Genomic DNA, 10701 nt, shown 5'->3' on the forward strand with positions numbered 1-10701 from the left:
AGCAAGTAGGGATTGTTTGAATTCTTCTTTTCCTATTCATATCCCTTTAATTTCCTTGGTTTGTCTAATTACTCTGGCTAGAGGTTCGAGGACAAGGTTGAATAGAAGTGGTGAACGAGGGCATCCCTGCCTTATTCCAGTTTTTAGAGGGATTGCTTTCAGTTTTTCACCATTTAGAATGATATTGGCTATGGGCTTAGCATAGATGACCTTTACAATGTTAAGGAATGTTCCCACTACCCCTATTTTTTCCAGTGTTTTGAGCATGAAGGGATGCTGTGTTTTATCAAATGCTTTTTCTGCATCTATCAAAATAATCACGTGATTCTTGACTTTAAGTCTATTGATATGGTGAATTACATTTATTGATTTCCTGATGTTGAACCAACCTTGCATCCCTGGGATGAAACCCACCTGATCATGGTGCACTATCTTTTTAATATGCTTTTGTATGCGATTTACTAAAATTTTGTTTAGAATTTTTGCGTCGATGTTTATTAAGGATATTGGTCTGAAATTTTCTTTCCTCGATGTGTCTCTGTCTGGTTTAGGTATCAGGGTAATATTGGCTTCATAGAATGAGTTTGGGAGGGTTCCCTCCTCTTCTATTTTATGGAATACTTTGAGAAGTATTGGAATGAGCTCTTATTTAAAGGTTTTGTGAAACTCGGCTGAGAACCAATCTAGTCCCGGACTTTCCTTTGTTGGTAGGCTTTTGATGACTTCTTCTAATTCATTACTTGAAATTGATCTATTTAAATTGTGTATGTCCTCCTCGTTCAGTTTAGGTAATTCATATGTCTCTAGAAACTTGTTGATGTCTTTGAGATTTTCTATTTTGTTGGAGTATAGATTTTCAAAATAGTTTCTAATTATATTTTGTATTTCCATCGTGTCTGTTGTGATATTTCCTTGTTCATTCCAAATTTTAGTAATTTGAGTTTTCTCTCTCTTCTCTTTGTTTATGTGGCTAAGGGTTTATCAATTTTATTTTTTATTTTTTCAAAGAACCAACTATTTATTGTGTCAATTTGTTTGATTGTTTCATTTGTTTCAATTTCGTTGATTTCAGCTCTGATTTTAACTATTTCCTGTCTTCTACTACTTTTGGTGTTGCTCTGTTCTTCTTTTTCTAGGGCTTTGAGCCATAGTGTTAGGTTGTTTATTTGTTGATTTTTTCTTCTTTTATTGAATGTGCTCCATGAAATAAAATTTCCTCTAAGACCTGCTTTCATAGTGTCCCAGAGATTTTGATATGTAGTTTCTTTGTTCTCATTTACCTAAGAATTTTTTAATTTCCTTCAGATATCTTCTGTTATCCATTCATCATACAATAGCATATTATTTAATTTCCAGGTGTTGGAATAGTTTCTATTTTTTACTCTGTCATTTATTTCTAATTTCAATTCATTATGATCTGATAGTATACAAGGTATTATCTCTTTCTTCTCCTATTTCCTAACAGTAGCTTTGTGACATAATATATGGTCTATTTTAGAGAAGGATCCATGTGGTTTGAGAAGAAGGTGTATTTGCTCTTTGTTGGATGGTATATTCTATAAATGTCTGTTAAGTCTAAATTATTGATTGTGTTATTGAGATCTATGGTTTCTTTGTTCAATTTTTGTTTGGAGGATCTGTCCAGTGGTGAGAGAGGTGTGTTAATATCACCTAGTATAATTGTGTTGTGGTCTATTTGATTTCTGGCATTGAGAAGATTTTGTTTGACATATGTGGATGAGGCACTGTTTGGGGCATAGATATTTATGATTGTTATGTCTTGCTGATTTATGCTTCCCTTAAGCAGTATGAAATGTCCTTCTTTATCCCTTCTGACTAACTTTGACTTTAAGTCCACATTATCTGATATGAGGATGGATACTACAGCTTTTCTGCTGTGTCCATGTGCATGGTATGTTTTTCCCCATCCTTTCACCTTTTGTCTCTGGGTATCTCTTTCTATGAGATGAGTCTCTTGCAGGCAACATATTGTTGGATCTTTTTTTAATCCAATCTGCCAGTCTATGTCTTTTGATTGATGAGTTCAGGCCATTAACATTCAGGGTTATTATTGAGATATGATTTGTATTCCTGGTCATTTGGCTCATTTTTTTGTTTTTGACACGACTTGTTTTCTCCTTTATTTGGTTGTTCCTTTAGGGTAGTTCCTCCCTTTGCTGATTTGCATCATTGTTTTTCATCTCTTCCTCATGGAATATTTTGCTGAGAATGTTCTGTAATGCCAACTTTCTTTTTTGTGTATTCTTTTAGTTTTTGTTTATCACTGAAGGATTTTATTTTATCTTCAAATCTGAAGGTAAGTTTTGCTGGGTATAAGATTCTTGGTTGGCATCCATTTTCTTACAGAGTTTGAAAAATGTTGTTCCAGGGCCTTCTAGCTTTTATGGTCTGAATTGAAAAGTCTGCTGATATCCGTATTGGTTTCCCCCTGAATGTGATTTGATTCTTTTCTCTCGCAGCCTTTAAAATTCTGTCTTTATTTTGTATGTTAGGTATTTTCATTATAATGTGCCTTGGTGTGGGTCTGTTGTAATTGTGTGTATTTGGAGTCCTATAAGCCTCTTGTACTTGATTTTCCATTTCATTCTTCAGATTTGGGAAATTTTCTGATATTATTTCATTGAATAGATTGTTCATTCCTTTGGTTTATTTCTCTAAACCTTCCTCAATCCTGATAATTCTTAAATTTGGCCTTTTCATGATATCCCATAGTTCTTGTAGATTCTGTTCATGATTTCTTACCATCTTCTCTATTTGGTCAATTTTGTTTTCAAGATTAAATATTTTGTCTTTGATATGTGAGGTTCTGTCTTCCAGGTGTTCTATCCTATTGGTTATGCTTTCTATGGAGTTTTTAATTTGGTTTATTGTTTCCTTCATTTCAAGGATTTCTGTTTGGTTTTTTCCCAATATCTGTAACTCTTTATTGAAATGATCTTTTACTTCCTGTATTTGCTCTTTTAACTCTCAATTGGTGCGATCATTGAATGCCTGCATTTGCCCTTTCATCTCATCCTTCAATGCCTGCATTTGCTCTTTCATTTCCTTATTTGCTTCACTGATCATTTTGATTATGTACATTCTGAACTCCCTTTCTGACATTTCTTCTGCCACGTTATCATTGGATTTTATTGCTATACCATCTAGGTTTGATTGGGACATTTTTTTCCCTTGTTTTCTCATATTGTTCAGGTGTCTACCCGTCTATAGTGAAACTCTGGGATATTGCAGATTTCCTCTGTTGACTAATATTGTCTCTGTAGATTTCCAATAACTCACCTCTTAGCCTTCCTTAGCCTGAAGTCTTAGAGGAACTTGATAATGCGGTGCTCCACTAGGAAGCTGGTCTTGTAGGGGTGGTGGCCTTCAGGTGGGGTATATTCCCCGGTGGCTCTGAGTTGGTCCCGAGTCTTTCAATATCTCCTCTTCTTGGCTCCTGGGTCTTGTCAAAGGTCCTCTAACCTCCTGTAGGTGTCTCAGGGAGGGAGTTGCCCTTCCAATGATGATGGCCATGCCCTCAGGAGTAATTCAAAATGCCTGCACCAGCCTATAAAGGAGCCTCTGGGTAACTCTGTGATGACCACAAACCTTGGCGTGGTGGTCGGGCGGGTTGTTCAGTGATGGCATTTGTCTTTGTCCTGGTGGTTGGGCGAGTTGGCTACCCACCACCCAGCTCTGCAAGGCAGGCAGGTTGGGTGCCCGCCTGCTACCTCCTAGATGCAAGTGGCCTGACTCACCCGCCAGCTTGCTCTGCGACTGCGACCAACCAGTGATGGCACTGAGCTAGGTGCAGGGGTCAGGCAGGGTTGCTCAGTTATGATGTCTGCCCTTGGCCTGCTGGCTGGGCGGGATAGCTGCCTGCTGCCTACCTCCATGATGTAGGTGGCCTGGCTCACCCGCCAGCTCGCTCCTCGACTGTGATGAACCAGTGATGGCCTATTTTTAATTATTTTATGAAATGTGTCAAGATTAGTGCTAAAATTTCCAACCATGATTTTGGACTTTTCTCCCCTTAACTCTTAAATATTTTGTTATGTATATTTCCTAATTAAGCACATGTGAGAGAAATAAATTTTAGCTATTGCTAGAACATTGCCATTCTTATCATTGAGTGCTATTCTTTGTCCCTCATAATCCTTTTTGTCTTGAGGTTTGATGTACACACAAAAGCAAAGACACACATACACCTTATAATTTGCATGGTATTGCATTTCCCATCTGTGTAAGTTCTTCTATGTGTTTCACTATATCTAAATTTTGTACCTAAGACGCAAGAATATATTTGTTTCTGCTTTTATTCCATCTAATATTCTGTATTTTTCTACTGAAGCCCACTTACATTTAATGAACTATTGGCATGGACCTATCCAGGTCACCATTTTGTGCTTGTTTTTCTGTTCTCTACCTCATTAATTCCTCCTCTCATCTTTATTTTCCTTCTTGTGATTGTTTAATTTGTTTGACTTTGTTGTTACTTTTCTATATTGTTCATATATGAAACTAAGTTTTATGTCGTACTTTCATTTTTTTTTTTTTTGGTACCAGGGATTGAACCCAGGGATGCTTATCTTCTGAGCCACATCTCCAGCTCTTTTTTTATACTTTATGTAGAGACAGGGTCTCACTAAATTGCTTAGGACCTCCCTAAGTTGCTGAGACTGGCTTTGTACTAGCAATCCTCCTGCCTCAGCCTCTGGAGCCACTGGATCACAGGTGTGGGCCACCACAACTGTCTCATAGTTTTGTTTTTAATTATAAATGTGCTTAGTATTAAGAAATTTCCACTACTTCCTTTATTAAATTGACTTGTAAGGTTCTGATCTATATTTTAATTATTTAAAAATATTTGCATTTCTCTTTTCAGTTTTGTTAATAGAAATTTCTAAAAATTTCCATGTGAGTCTTTGTTTTACAAATTTGTTAATAATTAGTAGTTTCATTGCATTGAAGCCAGAGAGTGCTCTTTGTAATATTTCTTCTTTATCAAACTTACTACTATTCTTTATGACTTATTTTATGACAACTTTTGTGAATGTTCTACTTGTTCTTGACAAGATGTACTCTCTGAGGGAGATACATTTTGCATTTATTCTTAAGATTTATAAATTTTTATATGTAGGTTTCTTGTACTGACAGCAACAATTTTAAAATATCCTATAATAAGTATCTTCTGTATAAGTGCATCTGTGGTTCTATTCACTGTGATTTGTGTACAGACATATTTGTACGTGTTGTTAATCTTCACTGTGAACTGGGTTGTAGCATTGAAAATTTCCCTCTGTTAAGTTTAATGATTTTTTGACTTAAATACTATTTTATCTAACATAGGATTTTATCTACATAGGATTTTTCGACTTGAAAATTATTTTATGTAACATAGGATTATTCCTCTTGCATTTTTATTGTTTTCATTTCCCTAGAATGCCCCTGTTTATGTATCTTAATCATTCTGTTTTAGGCATGTCTCTTGTATTCAGTGAGCATTTGTGCTTTGTTGGATGATCCAAACTGAATATCTTCTTTTTGCAGGTAGGTTATAACATCCATAGTAATGAATATGATAGATGAATCTGGTGTTCACTGAATCATAATATTTTATAATTATGTATATTACATTACAATTGCTGTTTCTTTCTGTGAAATCCCTTTATTTATTGTTTTTATGTTTTAAAAATTATATCCTATTTCATTTTTTCCCTTTTCATTTTTATTTCATTATTTCCAAGTTATAGAACATATGATATTTGCATATTAGTAAATATGACCCTTGCACATTTTCAATTTTAGAGCAACAATATTTATAAATGCTCATATTAATTTCATTGAGAATTTCCCAATTTGTTTTTTGGATGAAGCTAGTGCTGCAGTTTCTTCAAGGAAGCTTGTGAGTATATGACTTTAAAAATTCTTGTATGTTTAAAACTATTTTTCTATGATCATAATACTTGAAGCCTAGTAGACTGAATATAAAATCTTCAATTTACACTGTGTTTAATAGAATATACTGAAAATGCTGCTCCAAGGTTACTATGCTTTGGATGTAGTTTTTGAAGATCTGATAATAGTTTAATGCCTTTGTCTTCATTGTTTGTTTGACTTCTCTCCTGGGAACTGTGAAATGATTTAATTTCAAAGTCTAATAACTGTATTTGTCTATGGCTTAGTTTTTATTGTTCCATATGAATGTTCTCAGGTACCAGTAGATTCAGGTCTATTTCTGAATACATTTATTGTGATATATTTTAAAATACTAATTACTATTGGTTTGTTCCTTTTAGTTTTTTTTCTTTTCCAGTGACTTTAGTAAACAAATGGTGTCTTTGCTAAACTTCTATTTATGTCACTCTTGTCTAATCTTATTTTAAACCTTTATCACATTTTTAATCTCAAAGCTATTTTTCTACTTGTATTCATTGCCAATCATTATATTTTCATTTGAGTCTATTCCCTTTTGTGACCTTGTGATTTACTTTTCATTTAGGAGACAACTTTGTATTTTTAAATCTTATTTCTCTTCTGAGCTTAATTATCTATATTTTCACTTCTATACATATTTATCCATTTTTGTTCTTTTATCATTTTTAAATTAAAAAGTTAATTTTTAGTGAATGGTAATTGTAAATAATAGTGGAGGTCATTTGACATGTTCCTAAGTGCATATTTTTGTTAGGTAAATATCTGATTTCATATGGATTGAAATCAGTGTTTGAATACATTTTATTTCATTTGTAATGTTTCCTTAGAGTTTTATTCTGATTAATAGTTATTTTATTGTAAGGAGAATTAATTTACAGTATTTGATCTTATTTTTAATAAGAAATCTAATATTTATTGGGTTTTTTCTTTTTCTTTTTTTGGGTTGGAGGTGGGATTTTTTTACTGGCATAAAGAATTCCTAGTGCAATGGCTCCCTCTTCTGTCAGTATAGCAAATTACAGATATATAGTAGGTGTTTTAATGGTGATTGGCAGGTGTTGTGGTCTTTGGAGAGCTTACGTTCCTTTTGCCTCTTAGGATACCAAAATGTTCCCTTTTACTTCACATACCCTTCACTACACAATAAACAAGGGATGTCTTTCCCTTACTTTTAGGCGTGTCTTTCCTAAAAATGATGCCTCTCAAAGACTGACACTTCTAAGATGCTTTTCTCTATTGTGTACCCCAATCTCTGGGAAACATTTGTGTGTGTGTGCCCATAATTGAGGAAGATATACTATTTCTGGCAGTTATCTTAAATGGATTTTAAGTCCATGGTTAATTTTATCATTATTTTTGTTTATATTGCTTCAAGTTATGTTGGTATTTGTCAGACATCTGATATGATTTTACTTATCTCACTACTCTTGTCTTTTTCCTGATACGCATAGTTGCCTCTCTCTCTCTCTCTCTATATATATATATAATTTTATATATATATATAATTTTTTTTAACTATAACACGTTTTGAGGTACAACATGGTCAACACTTTTCATGTCTTTCTGGTTTCATCTATGACCCATGATGACACAGGATTATTGCTTTATATTAATGTTTATGATTGTTTCATTATTATTGATTTCCATCTTAATTTCCCTGTTGTTGGAGAACATGTTCCCTGTGGTTTCCTATGTGTAGTTGGTTGAGATGTTTTTTATGGGAAAATGTGTGGTCACATTTTCTGAATATTTGATATGTGCTTGATGAGAATGCATCTTAGAGTTCATAATTGAAGTGTTGCCTGCATTTGTATTAAATAAACTTTGGAGATAAGAATTTTAACTTCTTATATATTTTTCTAACATTTTTGTCTTCAATTTTTTGTTTAACAATAATTGAAACAGACTTGTCCAAAATTTTTCATTATTTTGGGGGATTTTTCTTTTTTCATTATGATTATATTATACCTGTAGCTGAGCACAGATTTACATATTACTGGTGAAACTAATATTTTATCAAATGAGATAACTTTTAATAGACTCTAGCTTAAAGTCTATTTTTTGTAGTCCACTTCTGCCTTAAAGTCTTTTCCTGATGTTGCTGTAAATTTTTAATTTTGGCTACCATCATTTTGATAATATGTTTTAATTATTCCTTTCTATTTTTGTTTAAGATTTTTTAGGAGCCTAATATGAAAAGCTTTAGTTGTTTAAAATAAAATATGACAATCATTTTGGTCTTAAATTTCAGAATTAATTGATTTCATATAATTACTAATCTTTTACTTTAGAATCTATCACCTTGACTTTTTTTCTTTCCATTATTATATTTTTGATTGATCATTGTATAGTAACTTAATCTTCAGTCTTTATTTTGAATATTAAGCGATGTTAATATTTATCTTTGGTTATATAAGAAATAACTGACATTTTCAAAATTTAAAGTTAATCAAATTATGTTTAAACTTTTCCCCAGATAATACAAGTTACTTAGAACAATTCAGTCTATTATATTCTCCTTTTACAAATTATGATTATCTGAATTTTAAAGTTCTTTTGACACATCAGACATATTTATTGCTGTTCTTTAAAATTAATGTTCATGTACTGTTACCCACATATTTATTTTTATTTTCTATACATTTCTCCTTAATGTAAGACCTTTGCTTTTGTCTCTAATGTACATCATGTAGAATTTCTTTGATCAGAAACTTCTGGTAAAGTCCTATAATAAAGGATCTGACTCTTGTTATTCTTTTGTTTACCTGGCGACAGATTTTTTTCTTCCTGCCTCACATTTAGGCAAGCTGATAAGACGACTCATTTGAAAGTGGTAGATGTTCAAACAATGCATGGTCACCTTTACCCTGGCCCCAAACCTTCAGCGCCAGTAAAACCTCAAGCCAGTCTTCTTTCCTTGGTTTCTTAAGACATTTTCAGGCTAGTTTTGGATGCCCACCCTCCTCTACCCAGAAAATTTTATTATGTAAGCAACAGACCTCTTCAGACTATATTGGTGTGTGTGGCATCATCAGTCTTTGTGTATTAATCAAATTTTATATAGGTGTCCATTTGCTCTGAGATGTGGACACACTGTGGATGTGGTCAGCCCTTTCCTTATCTTTTTCTTCTTCTTCTTTTTTTTTTTTTGATCTGAAAATGTCTTCATTTGCTCCCATTCCTTTATGATACATTCTTTTTAGATATAGAATTTTCGTAGTTCTTCTTTTCATGATATAATTCTGCTAATTCTTGTTTCCATTTTTTGGTTGTTATATAACTTAAGACTAAAATACATCCTTAATATAAGAAAAACCAGCATTAAACACTTGCTCATTCTTCACATACGGGTGAATATGGTAGATTTGCCTTTCAAAGAATGGAGTAGAGGACAATAAATATAGAAGAATATTAATGCCTTAGATAGTAAAAGTATGTATATGCATTAGAGTTCTCTAGAGGAACAGAACCAACAAGATTACATTGTGTGTGTGTATGATTATAATCATATGTATATATGATTATATATCATCATATCGTATTTATATGATTATATATATATGATTATATATATATATATATAAATATATATATGATTATAAAAGGGGAATTTACGGGATTGGCTTGCACAATCACAAGTTGGATAGTCCTACAATGGCTGTCTGCAGAACAAGAGGAATCAATGATGCCTCCCCAGTCTGGTGCTGTAGGCCTGGAAACTCTGGAGATTATTGGTTCAGAGTCCACTTTGGAAAAGTGAAGGAGCTGGAGCCTGATGGCCTCAGGCAATCACAGCAGCAATGAAGAATCTGCTCAAGAAGAATTGATTTTGTCTTGGCTGCTGTCTTCTTGTTCTTCCAACTTTTGATTCCATCCAAGCCTCCAACCTATTGTACTGTGCTGCCCACACTTAGGGTGGGTCTCTGCCTGAGTTTGCTGACCCACATGCCAATAATTCCTAGAAACACTCTCATAGAGACACCCCAAAGCTTCCTAATCTTAGGCATCTTTTAATCCAGTCAAGTTGACAATTGAGATTAACCATCACAGGATAGGATCTCAGTTTGATTTTTCTCAAATTCATATCACAAGGGTGGTCTAGGAAAGTTCAGCTCTGTTTTAACTTTAATGGGATTGTGCACTGACCATGCTCTTAACAAACAGTGTAGCTCCTTCCTAGAGAAAAACAACTTAATCTTCAGCCTGCGAAAATTCCATGATACATCTATCTTTTCAGAGCCAATAAACAGTATGCCAAGACAAATAAAGATTTAAAGCACTGTGAGTGAGAACACATGATGGCAGTCTCCTAAATAATTCAATGCTGAATTGCTATTCACAGATAATAAAATGTTTAATAATTAAAACACAAGTTTGACTAAATCTAATAGTAACCAGAACCCACATAAGATAACATTTGGAAGGGAAAAAATATAGATTCACGTGTAAATATATAATCACACAAATGAAAAATTTACTAGATGAGTTTGGCTGGCGATTGTACACAGCAAAGCAGAAAATTAATGATTAAAATGTAGACCATGAGTAATTATCTAGGATGCTATGTAAGAAATTAAAAGGATAATAAAAAAAGAGAAAACCAATTTCAGAGACATGGAGGATGGATGCAAATTTCTAATTGATTTTGGGTCAGAGTTTCATTAGGGCTGTGAGGATAGATTACACAGAGTAAATATTTGCAAATAATGTTGAGAATATTACAGACCTAATAAAATTGCTTAATCTGTAGACACAAGAAACTCA

Source organism: Sciurus carolinensis, chromosome 2, assembly GCF_902686445.1.
Source record: "Sciurus carolinensis chromosome 2, mSciCar1.2, whole genome shotgun sequence".
NCBI classification, from domain to species: domain Eukaryota; kingdom Metazoa; phylum Chordata; class Mammalia; order Rodentia; family Sciuridae; genus Sciurus; species Sciurus carolinensis.